This window comes from Procambarus clarkii, chromosome 35 (genome assembly GCF_040958095.1).
Source record: "Procambarus clarkii isolate CNS0578487 chromosome 35, FALCON_Pclarkii_2.0, whole genome shotgun sequence".
NCBI classification, from domain to species: Eukaryota; Metazoa; Arthropoda; class Malacostraca; order Decapoda; family Cambaridae; genus Procambarus; species Procambarus clarkii.
This window is the reverse complement of record NC_091184.1, coordinates 3,100,406-3,119,293: the sequence shown is the minus strand read 5'-3', so window position 1 is coordinate 3,119,293 and position 18,888 is coordinate 3,100,406. Positions and strand designations below refer to the sequence as shown.

The following is an 18,888-nucleotide window of genomic DNA, read 5'->3' as shown; positions in this document are numbered from 1 at the left end:
CTGGGTTCGAGTCCCACTGATGGGTGTTGTCCAAAGATTGTTTATCTTCACTTGTGGTTTATGCAAGTATAGGCATATATATATATATATATATATATATATATATATATATATATATATATATATATATATATATATATATATATATATATATATATATATATATATATATATATATATATATATATATATATATATATATATATATATATATATATATATATATGTGTGTGTGTGTATATCACGAAAATGAACACGTGATTAAGAATGTGACAATGTCAGACCACGGAGGAAAATGAAACAGGAATTTCCTTGAGTACTTTCGTATATTAAATACATCTTCAGAAGGAATCTTCTTTCTGAAGATGTATTTAATATACGAAAGTACTTAAGGAAATTCCTGTTTCATTTTCCTCCGTGGTCTGACATTGTCATATATATATATATGTCGTACCTAGTAGCCAGAACTCACTTCTCAGCCTACTATTCAAGGCCCGATTTGCCTAATAAGCCAAGTTTTCCTGAATTAATATATTTACTATAATTTTTTTCTTATGAAATGATAAAGCTACCCTTTTCACTATGTATGAGGTCAATTTTTTTTTATTGGAGTTAAAATTAACGTAGATATATGACCGAACCTAACCAACCCTACCTAACCTAACCTAACCTATATATATAGGTAAGGTTAGGTTAGGTAGCCAAAAAAAGCTAGGTTAGGTTAGGTTAGGTAGGTTAGGTCGACGAAAAAACATTAATTCATGAAAACTTGGCTTATTAGGCAAATCGGGCCTTGCATAGTAGGCTGAGAAGTGAGTTCTGGCTACTAGGTACGACATATATATATATATATATATATATATATATATATATATATATATATATATATATATATATATATATATATATATATATATATATATATATATATATATATGTCGTACCTAGTAGCCAGAACGCACTTCTCAGCCTACTATGCAAGGCCCGATTTGCCTAATAAGCCAAGTTTTCCTGAATTAATATATTTTCTCTAATTTTTTTCTTATTAAATGATAAAACTGTTCATTTCATTATGTATGAGTTAAGTTCTTTTCATTTGAGTTAAAACTAATGTAGATATATAACCGAACCTAACCAACCCTAAAATGGTTAACATAAATTGATTGGAATATGTATGTGGACGCTCAGTTAGTGTTACTGTAATTTATATGGTTAACGTTTGAATGACATAGTTTCCCCTCATTGTCACATTTTTTGTTACTATTTCGCTGTTCATTCTCACTCTCTCTGAATCCCGTTGACTAATTGTGCTCACGAGTGTTTGTTTAAGGTACGGTAACCATAAGCTTTTCACACAATAATTTGCAACTATTTAAGAAGAAACATTTCTAAAGATTATATAAGTTTCTAATAAATATTCTTTTTCCTAACATACAAGTCAATCACACAGTACCTAACTTCAGTCAGAAACACTTTTCTTACTTTATCTCGCAACGTCTTTTGCATATATATCCTATCTTAAAAAAATAACAATTTTAATTCATAACTGGCAATCCCCCTCCCCTCCAGAGCTTTCAAGGCCACCAAACATCATTCCTTTCCCTTAACCTCTCTCAAATTATCTTTTGCACCAATACACAAACTAGGGGGCTTTATTGCTGAGTGGACGTCGCTCCCGACTCGTAATCCTAGCTCATTCGATCCCCCGGTGATGGCACAAACGGAAATCAGCAGAGTTTCTATCATTCTGATGCCCTCTGTTACTTAGCAGTAAATATGTAAATGAGCGTTAGACAGCTGTTGCGGGCTGCTTCCTGGGTGTGTGTGTGTGTCTGTGTGTGTGTGGAATTTTTTTTTATTAGTTATTAATAATTGATTGATTGGCAGTTGAGAGGCGGGCCGAAAGAGCAGAGCTCAACCCCCGCAAGCACAACTAGGTGAACACAACTAGATAAATACTAACAAACCACGATCTCGTACAATCCACTACACACACAACCCAGCCTCCCCCCCAACTCCCTAAATCACTCTACCTAAGTCATTAAAAAATTAAAACAAATCAATTAATACACCAAAAATACTAACTATAAATAAAGGAACCAAATTTGAGACATACAGCGACTCCAGCGTGGTCTAGTCGGAAGAGAACGTGTTCTCATCTGGATAGATTGCGATCGAGCCTGTCGGAACGGGTGTGTAACTGCAGGGCACAAATATTTGTGTGTCCCCTCCTGTAGCTGCCTCTGTTTCGACAGGTTTCCTGGATAGCTAGAATTGACCTGGCCCTTGGAAAGTGGGGAAAGGGTGAAATCCGTTGGGCCCACGGATGGATACCTTGGATCCATGGACTTAGGGCAGGTCTAATCACCTGGGATTCGAACCCACGGTGGGAATAAGGAAGGAGATATGGGGAGGGGAAGGGGAAGGATGTTTCCTGGAACCAAACCTCACATAAACCCGTACACTCACACACACACACACCCTCACCCGAACACTCACAGGGGCACTCACACTCACACACACCCATAGACTGTGATAAGGGAGACCATCTGAGGGGACACAGATGGCCTCGTGGACCCACAGGCATAACCGGACACACACGCAACCGGACTCTCACACACTCACACGGACACTCACAGGGATAAACACACACACAGACACACATCCATAGACACAAACTGTGATAAGGGAGACCATCTGAGGGGACACAGATGGCCTCCTGGACCCACAGGTATATATCAATATTTAAATATACATACATATTTATAAATATAACATATTTTTAAAAAATAAATAAATAAAATAAAATATATATATATATATATATATATATATATATATATATATATATATATATATATACAATCTTTGGACAACACCCACCAGTGGGACTCGAACCCAGAAAGCACAACTACCTTCCAGTAGCTGGCATAACTAGTATGCTTTAACCCACTACGCCATCAGACCTTACAAAAGAAGTAGATAGTTCGAGATATATATATCTCAAACATCTCTACCTCCCGAAGGCACCAGATGAGTGAGGGGTCAGTCTGCAATTTTCGTCAAGCCACTGTCAATGTGAGAGAACTCGTGTCCAGCTTAACCCGTGTTCTACTTCTTTTGTAAGGTCTGATGGCGTAGTGGGTTAAAGCATACTAGTTATGCCAGCTACTGGAAGGTAGTTGTGCTTTCTGGGTTCGAGTCCCACTGGTGGGTGTTGTCCAAAGATTGTTTATCTTCACTTGTGGTTTATGCAAGTATAGGCTTATAAGCTGGACACGAGTTCTCTCACATTGACAGTGGCTTGACGAAAATTGCAGACTGACCCCTCACTCATCTGGTGCCTTCGGGAGGTAGAGATGTTTGAGATATATATATCTCGAACTATCTACTTCTTTTGTAAGGTCTGATGGCGTAGTGGGTTAAAGCATACTAGTTATGCCAGCTACTGGAAGGTAGTTGTGCTTTCTGGGTTCGAGTCCCACTGATGGGTGTTGTCCAAAGATTGTTTATCTTCACTTGTGGTTTATGCAAGTATAGGCATATATATATATATATATATATATATATATATATATATATATATATATATATATATATATATATATATATATATATATATATATATATATATATATATATATATATATATATATATATGTGTGTGTGTGTATATCACGAAAATGAACACGTGATTAAGAATGTGACAATGTCAGACCACGGAGGAAAATGAAACAGGAATTTCCTTGAGTACTTTCGTATATTAAATACATCTTCAGAAGGAATCTTCTTTCTGAAGATGTATTTAATATACGAAAGTACTTAAGGAAATTCCTGTTTCATTTTCCTCCGTGGTCTGACATTGTCATATATATATATATGTCGTACCTAGTAGCCAGAACTCACTTCTCAGCCTACTATTCAAGGCCCGATTTGCCTAATAAGCCAAGTTTTCCTGAATTAATATATTTACTATAATTTTTTTCTTATGAAATGATAAAGCTACCCTTTTCACTATGTATGAGGTCAATTTTTTTTTATTGGAGTTAAAATTAACGTAGATATATGACCGAACCTAACCAACCCTACCTAACCTAACCTAACCTATATATATAGGTAAGGTTAGGTTAGGTAGCCAAAAAAAGCTAGGTTAGGTTAGGTTAGGTAGGTTAGGTCGACGAAAAAACATTAATTCATGAAAACTTGGCTTATTAGGCAAATCGGGCCTTGCATAGTAGGCTGAGAAGTGAGTTCTGGCTACTAGGTACGACATATATATATATATATATATATATATATATATATATATATATATATATATATATATATATATATATATATATATATATATATATATATATATATATATATATGTCGTACCTAGTAGCCAGAACGCACTTCTCAGCCTACTATGCAAGGCCCGATTTGCCTAATAAGCCAAGTTTTCCTGAATTAATATATTTTCTCTAATTTTTTTCTTATTAAATGATAAAACTGTTCATTTCATTATGTATGAGTTAAGTTCTTTTCATTTGAGTTAAAACTAATGTAGATATATAACCGAACCTAACCAACCCTAAAATGGTTAACATAAATTGATTGGAATATGTATGTGGACGCTCAGTTAGTGTTACTGTAATTTATATGGTTAACGTTTGAATGACATAGTTTCCCCTCATTGTCACATTTTTTGTTACTATTTCGCTGTTCATTCTCACTCTCTCTGAATCCCGTTGACTAATTGTGCTCACGAGTGTTTGTTTAAGGTACGGTAACCATAAGCTTTTCACACAATAATTTGCAACTATTTAAGAAGAAACATTTCTAAAGATTATATAAGTTTCTAATAAATATTCTTTTTCCTAACATACAAGTCAATCACACAGTACCTAACTTCAGTCAGAAACACTTTTCTTACTTTATCTCGCAACGTTTTTGCATATATATCCTATCTTAAAAAAATAACAATTTTAATTCATAACTGGCAACCCCCCTCCCCTCCAGAGCTTTCAAGGCCACCAAACATCATTCCTTTCCCTTAACCTCTCCCAAATTATCTTTTGCACCAATACACAAACTAGGGGGCTTTATTGCTGAGTGGACGTCGCTCCCGACTCGTAATCCTAGCTCATTCGATCCCCCGGTGATGGCACAAACGGAAATCAGCAGAGTTTCTATCATTCTGATGCCCTCTGTTACTTAGCAGTAAATATGTAAATGAGCGTTAGACAGCTGTTGCGGGCTGCTTCCTGGGTGTGTGTGTGTGTCTGTGTGTGTGTGGAATTTTTTTTTATTAGTTATTAATAATTGATTGATTGGCAGTTGAGAGGCGGGCCGAAAGAGCAGAGCTCAACCCTCGCAAGCACAACTAGGTGAACACAACTAGATAAATACTAACAAACCACGATCTCGTACAATCCACTACACACACAACCCAGCCTCCCCCCCAACTCCCTAAATCACTCTACCTAAGTCATTAAAAAATTAAAACAAATCAATTAATACACCAAAAATACTAACTATAAATAAAGGAACCAAATTTGAGACATACAGCGACTCCAGCGTGGTCTAGTCGGAAGAGAACGTGTTCTCATCTGGATAGATTGCGATCGAGCCTGTCGGAACGGGTGTGTAACTGCAGGGCACACATATTTGTGTGTCCCCTCCTGTAGCTGCCTCTGTTTCGACAGGTTTCCTGGATAGCTAGAATTGACCTGGCCCTTGGAAAGTGGGGAAAGGGTGAAATCCGTTGGGCCCACGGATGGATACCTTGGATCCATGGATCCAAAAAAGATAGGTTAGGTTAGGTTAAGTAGGTTAGGTAGTCGAAAAACAATTAATTCATGAAAACTTGGCTTATTAGGCAAATCGGGCCTTGCATAGTAGGCTGAGAAGTGCGTTCTGGCTTCTAGGTACGACATATATATATATATATATATATATATATATATATATATATATATATATATATATATATATATATATATATGTCGTACCTAGTAGCCAGAACTCACTTCTCAGCCTACTATTCAAGGCCCGATTTGCCTAATAAGCCAAGTTTTCCTGAATTAATATATTTACTATAATTTTTTTCTTATGAAATGATAAAGCAACCCTTTTCTCTATGTATGAGGTCAATTTTTTTTTATTGGAGTTAAAATTAACGTAGATATATGACCGAACCTAACCAACCCTACCTAACCTAACCTAACCTATATTTATAGGTAAGGTTAGGTTAGGTAGCCAAAAAAAGCTAGGTTAGGTTAGGTTAGGTAGGTTAGGTAGACGAAAAAACATTAATTCATGAAAACTGGGCTTATTAGGCAAATCGGGCCTTGAATAGTAGGCTGAGAAGTGCGTTCTGGCTATTAGGTACGACATATATATATATATATATATATATATATATATGTCGTACCTAGTAGCCAGAACGCACTTCTCAGCCTACTATGCAAGGCCCAATTTGCCTAATAAGCCAAGTTTTCATGAATTAATTGGTTTTCGACTACCTAACCTACCTAACCTAACCTAACCTAACTTTTTCGGCTACCTAACCAAACCTAACCTATAAAGATAGCTTAGGTTAGGTTAGGTAGGGTTGGTTAGGTTCGGACATATATCTATGTTAATTTTAACTCCAATACAAAAAATTTACCTCATACATAATGAAATGGGTAGCTTTATCATTTCATAAGAAAAAAATTAGAAAAAATATATTAATTCAGGAAAACTTGGCTTATTAGGCAAATCGGGCCTTGAATAGTAGGCCAAAAAGTGAGTTCTGGCTACTAGGTACGACATATATATATATATATATATATATATATATATATATATATATATATATATATATATATATATATATATGTCGTACCTAGTAGCCAGAACGCAGTTTTTGGCCTACTATGCAAGGCCCGATTTGCCTAATAAGCCAAGTTTTCCTGAATTAATATATTTTCTCTAATTTTTTTCTTATGAAATGATAAAGCTACCCATTTCATTATGTATGAGGTCAATTTTTTTTTATTGGAGTTCAAATTAACGTAGATATATGACCGAACCTAACCAACCCTACCTAACCTAACCTAACCTATCTTTATAGGTTAGGTTAGGTTAGGTAGCCGAAAAAGGTAGGTTAGGTTAGGTTAGGTAGGTTAGGTAGTCGAAAAACAATTATTTCATGAAAACTTGGCTTATTAGGCAAATCGGGCTTTGCATAGTAGGATGAGAAGTGCGTTCTGGCTACTAGGTACGACATATATATATATATATATATATGAAACTCTTGTTGGTCAACTCTGGCATGTAGTGCATCCACTATGGGACAGCTATTTCCTTCAAAAAGTATAATCGTGTGGCTTTATGTTTAAAGTAACAATTTCAAGTACATTCTTTGAGAGAAATACATGAATATAAATACAAGTGTTAATTGTAAATGACCAGTTATAAACAAAAATAAGAAGCAGGAAAAATGATATGTGGAACCAGACAAAAACATTGGAACGCTTAGGTGATGAGAGGGTAAACAACCGCCGCCATTTTAGCAGCACCCGCCGGTGATGTCCAGCACGAGCATTAAGGGAAAATTGACACAAACTGCACCTATCATAAAGAAGAAGCACCAGCATTGACCCCCAAGCGGTCCATAGAATTACCCCAATCACCCAAATCAGGCCAAAACTACCCAAAACGTATTAGCATTACGTAAGTAATGAAGAAATATGGTATATTTACTTACTATAATGTTGGTGCTACACGTAGAACATGATCAAACCTATTTTTTCTCTGAAGTAATCTAATTTCATAACGAAATGAGACGTAAATATGTGAGAGGTGACGCCATAGGAAGTCGACGGTCCAAGCGACAATTGTGTGGAGCGACTTATCCAAGAAATATGGTCGCCAGGAGAGTGTTTGCTGCCATATCAGCCTCCTGTACACAGTGATCCAGTCCTTTTCGTTCATTGAACACCGAACCCTACACGCCCTCTGATATATTGCTTAATTAACAAATATTCACAAATAAAGATTATATTTGTATACGTTATCAGAAAGGCAGATATAAAATAGTTTTTGTGAATCCATCACAGATATTATACCTTATTAGAGAGGAAAAATATTCATACTTTAAACAAGGCTTCATGGCCGACGCTCTCCTTACCGATATGGGAACTATGACCTTCCGAAGATCAATGTTAATTTAATCTAGATATTGTAATAAACGAAGTTTTCTATGTCATCATAAAGACATAAATATAAGCTGCATGTTAATACTTTGGCATAAATATAACTGAATTGAAAGTCCGGACACATGAATAGTCGCATTAGGTGAAAGGAATTGTACCCAACCATTTCCATTTACCCAACCAGTTTGTGCACCCTATACTCATCCTCTGTGCGGTAATTTATTGTGCATCCCATACTCATCTTGTTACCAGTAGTTTGTGCAACCCATACTCATCCTGTGACCCGTAATTTATTGTGCATCCCATACTCATCCTGTTACCGGTAGTTTGTGCAGCCCATACCCATCCTGTGACCTGTAATTTATTGTGCAACCCATACTTATCCTGTGACCTGTAGTTTATTGTGCAGCTAATACTCATTCTGTGAGTCATAGGACATTGCGCAACCCTTTCTCATCGTGTGAATCTTTGTTTACTTTGCTCTCCATATTCATCCTCTGCGCGATAGTTTCTTGTGCAACCCATACCCATGATGTGAGTGGTAGTTTATTGTGTACCCTATATTCATCCTGTGAGTATAGGGTTCACAATTCTTGTTTGGATTCTTGTAATGTTATTTGTCTATTTGTAGTCACAGTATTTGTGCGCCCCTTGAGGGACTTGAATTAGAGGGGGGTTGAAATAGCCTAAGCTACTCTATCCCTTTGAGATTTATTTATTGCTTATCTCAATAAACATACTTGAACTTGAACTTGGGTACACAATGAGTTCATTTGTACTCCATACTCATCATCAAGAAGTGTATTTTACCAGCATTGTAATATAAATTAAGAATAAAAGCTTAACTGGATTACAGACCCATAATCAAAATAAGAGTCATCACTAATTATCATGACAAATTGTCTAGGCTACACTTCCGCCTTCGACAAGCTGCCGCCGGATGTGGGTATAGTTTATTGTACACCCCCGCACCCCCAGTCCTGGAAGGGCGGGCATTGGGATGTGGACATGTGTACCATTATACCCCCCCCCCCCCACACACACACACTCGATCCTCTCCTGTTAATAATAATAAAAATTAAAAATAATAACGTTAATAAATATTATAATTAAAACACTTACTGTAATACCCTAGTGCTTGAATGAAGGTGAAGGAAAGACCCAATAAATGTGTAAGTGTATTAAAAACCAAATTTTCGTTGGGTGAGCTGGCAGGTGAGCACCACTTGCCAGCTCACCCAGTAATGAACATCACCTGCACACTGCACCGAACCACTTGCCAGCAGGTGCAGAAGTACGATGGAGAGAGCAAAGTATACAATATTTCAAGTATAATTTTAAAGATATATTTAGGATTTAATGTTTTCGTATAAAGTTTCAATAATACCTTTATTTGATTTTTTTGTATTATTTTCTACCACAGACGTGGCCACACATTAACAATGCTAACCATCATATATACATTTTCTTCAGTCCGCCATGGACTCTAACCCTTTCCACTACCGCCCACAAGATGGGTATAGGGTGCATAATATAAGAACTAAACTAACTCCATTGATAGGGTTAGAGATTTGTTAAACATATAGTTCAGGGATTTATTGAACAATCAACCACATAAGGTGATTGTAGTGTTTTTAAAATGCTAGGCTAAGCTACATACGTAAATACATAAATACACAGATTTACGTATGCCCTACATAAAGTGTTCGATGTGTCTTTTACATAGTGTCATTAACGTGCATTTACAAAGGTGAAATTGAATTCTGAACACATACATACACATATATTTGTCTCTTTTACTCTGACAAGGTGAGATAACTGATAGAGAAACTAGTGTGCAATTAAGCACTTAATCACTGAAGGTGATTAAGTGCTTAACACTTAACTTAACATGTTCTTACTTAACATGTTCTTACTTAATCACTGAAGGTGATTAAGGTGCTTTCACAAGCTCAGGTTATAGAGTTACATCACATACATTCATAAGAACATAAGAACATAAGAACAAAGGTAACTGCAGAAGGCCTATTGGCCCATACGAGGCAGCTCCTATTCTATAACCACCCAATCCCACTCATATACTTGTCCAACCCGTGCTTGAAACAATCGAGGGACCCCACCTCCACAATGTTACGCGGTAATTGGTTCCACAAATCAACAACCCTGTTACTGAACCAGTATTTACCCAAGTCTTTCCTAAATCTAAACTTATCCAATTTATATCCATTGTTTCGTGTTCTGTCCTGTGTTGATACTTTTAATACCCTATTAATATCCCCCCGGTTATGTCCATTCATCCACTTGTAAACCTCTATCATGTCACCCCTAACTCTTCGCCTTTCCAGTGAATGCAACTTAAGCTTTGTTAATCTTTCTTCATATGAAAGATTTCTAATTTGGGGAATTAACTTAGTCATCCTACGCTGGACACGTTCAAGTGAATTTATATCCATTCTATAATATGGCGACCAAAACTGAACTGCATTGTGTAATTGATACGTTACAAATTCATTGTGTAATTGATACGTTACATCGTCAATCTAGGGTACAAGTTCAATATATCATCAAGTGTTCCAGTACTCAAATAGTAATTACACAGTTTAGCATAGCGCTTCATTCATGTATGTAAGAGAGAAGATTGTTCAAATATATTACATGCACATCCGGTACATCGTCCACCTTCTTCTACAGAACCGTCGGTATAGCACTGATACACATCGTTACCCATACTCTGAGTACTTTCAGTGATGCTTCACAGTGTTAACTGTTTTAATAATGTAGAGTGTACATTATCTTTCTTGGGTGCATTTACAAAATCAACTGCTAGATCCAAGTTATCCCATGGAGTAATTGGTTGATTAATCGTTAATTGAGTTGGGTACATATTTAATATTTTGATGGAGTTGGCTACCTTGTAGAACCAAAATGCATTCACGCCGAAAACTGTGCTAATAGACAAAATTATGGTAGAGATATGGGTCTATAATTATCTGAGTGTGCTTTGGGGATGGGAACAATGACACTGTCCAATCATCAGGTAATACTCCTTCACTTAAACTCATTCTGTACAACACTAAAAGTGGATTACCTGGTACTTGTGAGACTAATCTCAGTAAACTGTAAGTAATACCGTCCTCTTCAGGAGCAGTTGACTTATTTGATTGTGCTACACAGCCTTCCCGGCTTGGTGCCTTCTTTGGTAATTACTTATCAAAGGCAGCTCCATACGAGGAGCTGCCTCGTATGGGCCAATAAGTCTTTTGCAGTTACCTTCATTCTTATGTTCTTACTTACATTTACTGATCTTTATCATCATCATCATCATTTACAGAAAGAAATTAACATAAAAAGTAGTCATTTTAATACACAAAACAGAAGTAGATATTATGTAAATTATGATGCAGGATAGGATCACTATTAAGAACTTAATTATAAACCACAATATGTTTTATATCGTCAGAAATTCTGATACATACCATATATTTTCAAATATTTACAATTAAAGTATTTATTTAGGAAATAAGTATTTTAGTTACCCTAGTTAGCTCTGAGAACACACATTGTTGCAGCAAGAATTTCTTCCCACTAATCTGAGCGATGCTAATGACCCATTGGACTTGTCATGAACAACAATCAACTACAGCACCATCTATATCAGAAGATATTCAAAATATTCTTGATGTCATTCAAATTGTCAATACGAGAACAGAATACATAAGAGTTAGTTTAGTGATGTCAAAGGAATCATATTGACTGACCGAGCCCCATTGTAAATATCCGTGGCTTCCTGACCATAAAGGTACCGCCGCGGATAAGGGTAAGGAGGGTACCGTCGAGGGTAAGACACCGGATGTACCCCATATACAAGCCACACTAGCTATTAGTTCATATAAGCTGACAACTTACCCAAATAAACATTACTTCCTAATTATATATATATACATATATATATATATATATATATATATATATATATATATATATATATATATATATATATATATATATATATATATATATATATATATTATGTAAATTATGATGCAGGATAGGATCACTATTAAGAACTTAATTATAAACCACAATATGTTTATATATATATCCTACTCACACTCATCCTAGCACAGTAATTTATTGTGCAACCCATACCCATCCTGTTACCAATAGTTTGTGCAACCCATGCTCATCCTGTTACCTTTAGTTTATTGTGAAACCCATACTCATCCTATGAATGGTAATTTATTATGCACCTCATACTCATCCTGTGAGGCATAGGACATTGTGGAACCCTTTCTCATCGTGTGAATCTTTGTTTACTTTGCTTTCCATACTCTGCTCTCCGATAGTTTCTTGTGCAACCCATACCCATGATGTGAGTGGTAGTTTATTGTGTACCCTATACTCATCCTGTGAGTATAGGGTACACAATGAGTTCATTTGTACTCCATACTCATCAAGAAGTGTATTTTACCAGCATTGTAATATAAATTAAGAATAAAGGCATAATCTTATTATGTACCCATAATAAAAATAAGAGCCATCACACTATAATTTTCATGACAAACGGCCTAGACTCCACTTCCGCCTTCGACAAGCTGCTGCCGGAGGTGGGTATAGTTTATTGTACACTCCCGCACCCCCAGTCCTGGGAAGAGGGGCATTCGAATGTGGACATATGAACCATTACCCCCAACCCTTCCCTCTTAATAATAATTGAAACACTACACTACACACTATATGTTCATTTAATATTTCAAGTATAAGACTCAAGATATATTTAGGATTTAACGATTTAACATTGTCTCAATCATACCTTTATTGCACTTTATCATCATTATTTACAGAAAGAAATTAACATAAAAATGTAGTTAATTTTAACATACAAAACCGAATTTGAACATTGTTAATTTTGATGCAGGATCACTATTAATAAGAACTTAATTATAAACCACAATATGTTGTATATCATCAGAAATTTGGAAACATAATATATATATATATATATATATATATATATATATATATATATATATATATATATATATATATATATATATATATATAAATGGAAATTTAGCACATTTAAATAATGTTATTAAGCTTAAGAATAAATTACATAAAATTAACATAGTAAAATGACTGGGATACAGATGGATCAGTAATCACATTACAAGTCCAATTATTTCCTAACTGAAGTCTGTAACGCACTATCATGTCATATTTCATAATACAAATTAGGTAAGAGATATGCAATATCAACACAAAATCGTCAGCTACTATTTCCAAAACACATTTATTATATAGCATTAAACTGCTCTTTCACTTCGGGGGCGCTTACGCTGATATGGTTTTTTGGCAATTCCAAATGTTTTTGGGATTGAAAAAATTTTGTTTTTGTCATACATTTTAGTATTTTCATTATAAGGTTTTCTTGATATAAAGCACCATAAGTAATCTCTCTTTTCATCTTTAGTTTTTTGGTCCCAAACTTCCTTAGGAACCAGGTACTTATCTAAATTGGATGATATTATATAATTGCCTTCTCCGTGTAATGCTCTCCTCAGATCTAGCATTTGGAGCGTTGAAACATTGCAAATTTTTTCAATTAATTCTGGCAGTTTTTGGGGTTTCCAATCAATAGTCAGTTTCAGGATATGGTTTAGTGACTCACAATTGTTATTAGTCCATAACGTGTCCATTTTGGCTTTTGCGTGAGGTACACACACATAATTCCATAAAGAAGATTTCAAACGACTATCAAAATAATCTTTGAACTTTGGGTATTTGTAAAAGTAAAATATGAGATTGTTGATTCCCCTTTCAAACTGATCCTCACAAACACTTCTAACTAACCCATTTGTACCAAATATTTTCTTTTGGATACGAATCCTATCGGTGTTCGTGCATCCAATATTATCCGTTAAATAGTGGCGAACATTTTCTTTCAGATGGTTACTACACAATAACAATGTTGCCTTCGGAAAACAACACATAAGTGCCTTTCTTAACGCGATTTCCTGATCACTACCAATCATTACATTCGAGTTGTTAATACAGTTATCGAGTGGTGATTATTATTAACGTGGTGATTTATATAGTCTGTAAACAAGTACTATATCTATAAAATATAAAACTTATTTTAATTATCCTGCACTTCAAGAGACCACAAGCATTCTTACTCTCATTTATTTTTGTAGCAGAAATGTTTTGTCTATATTTATTTTATGGAAATTAGTGGTGTTTGAGCAAGCTAATCAACGTCAAAAATGTTTACGTTGTTGTTCTTCATCTGTAGTACTGAGCTCTACACATATGGGTAGCTTTGCCGCAGGCTGTTTACTGCTCTGAGAAATAAACATAAATCATCATGCCTGGAGCCCGCGGTGCCCGGCGCCTTGCTGTGGGAAGTCAGAGATGTTTATGATTCTGGTCTAGGAATACCGTGGGATTTCACCAAAATGTGTTGTATACAATGAAATGATTATACATTGCTATGTTGTGAACATTGTATACAGTACCTCAAGATATAAATCCCAAACCACTTAACTAGCTACCAGATACCTAATTAATTCCCTACTCTCTGTAAATGTCTTCCTGGTGTGTGTGTGTGTGTGTGTGTGTATACACCCACATATGTGTTGTATGTGGATGCTGAAGTTCAGTCTCTTGTCTATGTATAGGTCAAGGAACTTTCCATAATCATTATTGCTAATGTTAACATTGTGTATCTGAAGTTGAATTTGGTTTCAGGATTTACTTTCGAACAAAAATAGTAGTTGGTCTTTTTTATGTTTGATGTGAGTTTGTTAGTTTACATCCATGAGTGGACTTTTTAAATCTATTATTTTCATTATTATATAGTGCGTTTGGGTTGGGGTCTGAATAGAGGAAGGTAGCATCGTCAGCACTTATGTTTACACTTATTGGAAGTATCTAAGTATCAACTAAAGTATCTTCACACTTGACTTAAACTTTAGTAGCTATTTTCTGGACCATTCCTCAAGTTTCGGAGGTCAACGAAGATGGAATTCACATGAAATGGCTTATGTTACCATCACTAATAATGTTGTGTTTTCTGTCTAGCTTCAGACACGGTTATGTTACAATTGTGTCTTAAAGAGTTGCGCGCAATTAAGCATGATAGAAATCACTTACAATTAATGCAGGATGGTAGAAAATCACTTACAATTAATGCATCAAGTTTGGAGACTTGAATTGAAATTGAAATTGAAATAAGTTTATTGAGGTAAAATACACACAAATGGATGAGGTAGCTCAAGCTATTCTCACCCCGTTCAGTATATCGTGTTAATACATACATAGACACACACACTTGTACACATTTTAGTGTAACAAGCAAGGCAAATAGTTCTGTCTGATGGGTAGAGGCAACTGCACTTGCAGCTGCACCCGTGTGGCGGTGTAGGAAACCATCAATGTATATGATTTGAGAGAGAGAGAGAGAGAGAGAGAGAGAGAGAGAATGATCTGTGGACAGAGCATCAATATGGCGTAAGGTATTGGGCTTTGCCTCAAGATGAAGCATAATAAAGAACCCGAATATCAGGAGAAAAAATTACATTAAAAACTGTCCACATGATACATATATATAATCACGTTTTAAACATTTTAATTGTATTATTTGCATATATATATATAATTAGGAAGTAATGTTTATCTGGGTAAGTTGTCAGCTTTTATGAACTAATAGCTAGTGCGGCTTGTATATGGGGTACATCCGGTCTCTTACCCTCGACTGCGGCGGTAACTTTATGGTCAGGAAGCCAAAAATATTTATAGTTCAAGTTCAAGTATGTTTATTGAGACAAGAAAAAAATACATCTCAAAGGGATAGAGTAACTTAGGCTATTTCTACCCCCTCTACTTCAAGTCCCTCAAGGGGCGCACAAATTCAGTAAGTACAAATAGACAATTAACATTACAAGAATCCCATTTAACATTGCAGGTTAATATAGTAAGTACAGCATACAATTGTTACACTCTTGGGGCAAAAGTTTTGTAGCTCCTAAGTATACTGTCTATCATACCATTATCACACATACAAACAATTTGATGTGGTACATTACTTATTTCCTTATTTCTATAGTTATCAATAAGTTGACACTATAATACATAATGTTCTAAGGTGTGGGCGTGCGGCATACTACATAATTTACACTCCTTATCTTTTTCACTGACATCAACTCCGTATTGCCAGATATATTTGTATCCTAATCTTAATCTCATGTAAATTGAATCCTTCCAAGTTGACTTTCCTTTATCATAGGTGAAGGACGAGTTTGTATTTATTACTGAATAATTCTTAAGTGTGTTACTACTATCCACTATTGCCATTCTTTTTATCATTTCTTCATCTTCATTTCCTCTTATTATTCCTCTTACATCTGTCTTCATTCTGAAATAAAAACCTTTGACGTTACTTTGCATATATGTACATTAATTATAAAATTGATTGGCTTAATTGTGTGCAGGCCTTCACACTCCCTGAGCGAGCCATCAAGTAACTATAAAAAGGCATATATCTTCACTTTCACTTCAGTTATATTTATACCAAAGTATTAACATGCAGCTTATATGTCTTTCTGATGACATAAAAAACTTCGTTTTTTATAATATATAGATTCAATTAACATTGATTTTCAAAAGGTCATAGTTCCCATCGAAAGGGAGAGCGTCGGCCAAGAAGCCTTGTTTAAAATATGAATATTTTTCCTCTCTAATAAGGTATAATCTCTGTGATGCATTAACACAAACTATTTTATATCTGCCTTTCTGATAACATATATAAATATAATCTTTATTTGTGAATATTTGTTAATTAAGCAATATATCAGAGAGCGTGTAGGGTTCGGTGTTCTATGAACGAAAAGGACTGGAGTAGTTTAAATAGCGAACGCATACCAACGAATAACGCTAGTATCTATATAACAAATTTATTGTCATGTGGAATTGATTTAACTTCCAGACACTTTTTTTTAATAAATATTAAATATTTTGTGGCTGTTTATGAAAAATATTATTATAAATACACATTCTACTTGTTAATATTACCAATTAAATTTCGACAATTTGAGCCATGAAATACGACGACTGGATCACTGTGTACAGGAGGCTGTTATGGCAGCAAACACTCTCCAGGCGACCATATATCTTGGATAAGTCGCTCCACACAATTGTCGCTTGGACCGTCGACTTCCTATGGCGTCACCTCTCACATATTTACGTCTCATTTCGTTATGAAATTAGATTATTTCAGAGAAAAAATAGGTTTGATCATGTTCTACGTGTAGCACCAACATTATAGTAAGTAAATATACCATATTTCTTCATTACTTACGTAATGCTAATACGTTTTGGGTAGTTTTGGCCTGATTTGGGATGATTGGGGTAATTCTATGGACCCCTCACATCAAGTCTAACTCTAAGAAACAACACTCAAGCCTTGACGCTTCTCCCAACATCCGGGGGAGAAAACCTTCACACAAACTGCACCTGTCATAAAGAAGATGACGACTCACCAGTGTCCACAGTGTCCGAAGGTATTCACCAGTCCTTCACATGTGAAGACTCACATGTTAGTGCATTCAGGTGAGAAACCTCATGAGTGTCCAGAGTGTGGGAAGAAATTCAGTCTACGTCGAAGTATGAAGACTCACATGTTAGTACATTTAGGTGACAAACCTCACGAGTGTCCAGAGTGTGGGAAGAGGTTCAGTGAGCGTGGAAATATGAAGCGTCACATGTTAGTGCATTCAGATGATAAACCTTATAAATGTCCAGAGTGTGGGAAAAGATTCAGTCATCGTGGAAGTATGAAGCGTCACACGTTAGTGCATTCAGGTGATAAACTTCACGAGTGTCCAGAGTGTGGGAAGAGATTCTGTCGTCTTGGAAGTATGAAGACTCACAGGATGGTGCATGCGAATGAGAGACCTTTTCAATGTGCCGAGTGTGGCAAAAAATTTAGATTACGTGGAAATATAATAAGGCACATGTTAGTGCATTCAGGTGACAAACCTCATGAATGTCCAGTGTGGGAAGAAATTCAGTCGTCTTGGTGATATGAAGAGGCACAAAATGACACATGCAGATAATAGGCTAAACACTTAGTGTGTGGAAGGTAATTAAGAGAATGTTGAAGGATAATGAAGCACGTACAGGTATATTAACTTAACTTTGATCTAAAAGTGTGTGTGTGCTCTCACAATGTCAGTTTGATGTTCTTCAAAGGTAATTCTATTTTGTTTGAGAAATACACTTCACCATGAAAGGTAAAGATCAAGATATTTTATTATATTGTTCTTTTATGAAAGTTAGATGACCAAGCAAGAACTAGAGAAGCTGTCACTATAGGAAAATTCAAAATTGCTTATAAGTATAGAAATATCTCTTTAGTTTAGCAAAGATAAATCAAAGCTTTAAATGTTTTTCTTCATATTTATGTAAATAATAATATGCTTTCTGTTTTTGTTCTCTGTGAAAATTTATTTAAAATGTAATATACTTTGTAGCTAAGTTATGGACATTATTGTTGTAATATTATTTAGCATTGGTGCTGGTGAAGAAGACAGTCTGAGACGTACTTAAGATGAGACCATTTGATTGATAAGGAAATGTAGGTTAATCAAGGAATTTTCTCATCAGATTCGTATGCAAACTGATGTCTTTTTTTATATTTTTT

General features: G+C 35.3%; 1 long non-coding RNA gene across 1 annotated transcript; it reads right to left on the bottom strand.

Annotated features, from left to right (window-relative positions):
• Positions 1-16,516: 16,516 nt before the first annotated feature.
• LOC138371341 (uncharacterized) lies at positions 16,517-17,618 on the bottom strand. The gene is made up of 2 exons (XR_011230404.1): positions 17,545-17,618; positions 16,517-16,602 (listed from the first exon to the last, which is right to left on the bottom strand). It is a non-coding gene; the product is annotated as an uncharacterized lncRNA (long non-coding RNA).
• Positions 17,619-18,888: the final 1,270 nt, after the last annotated feature.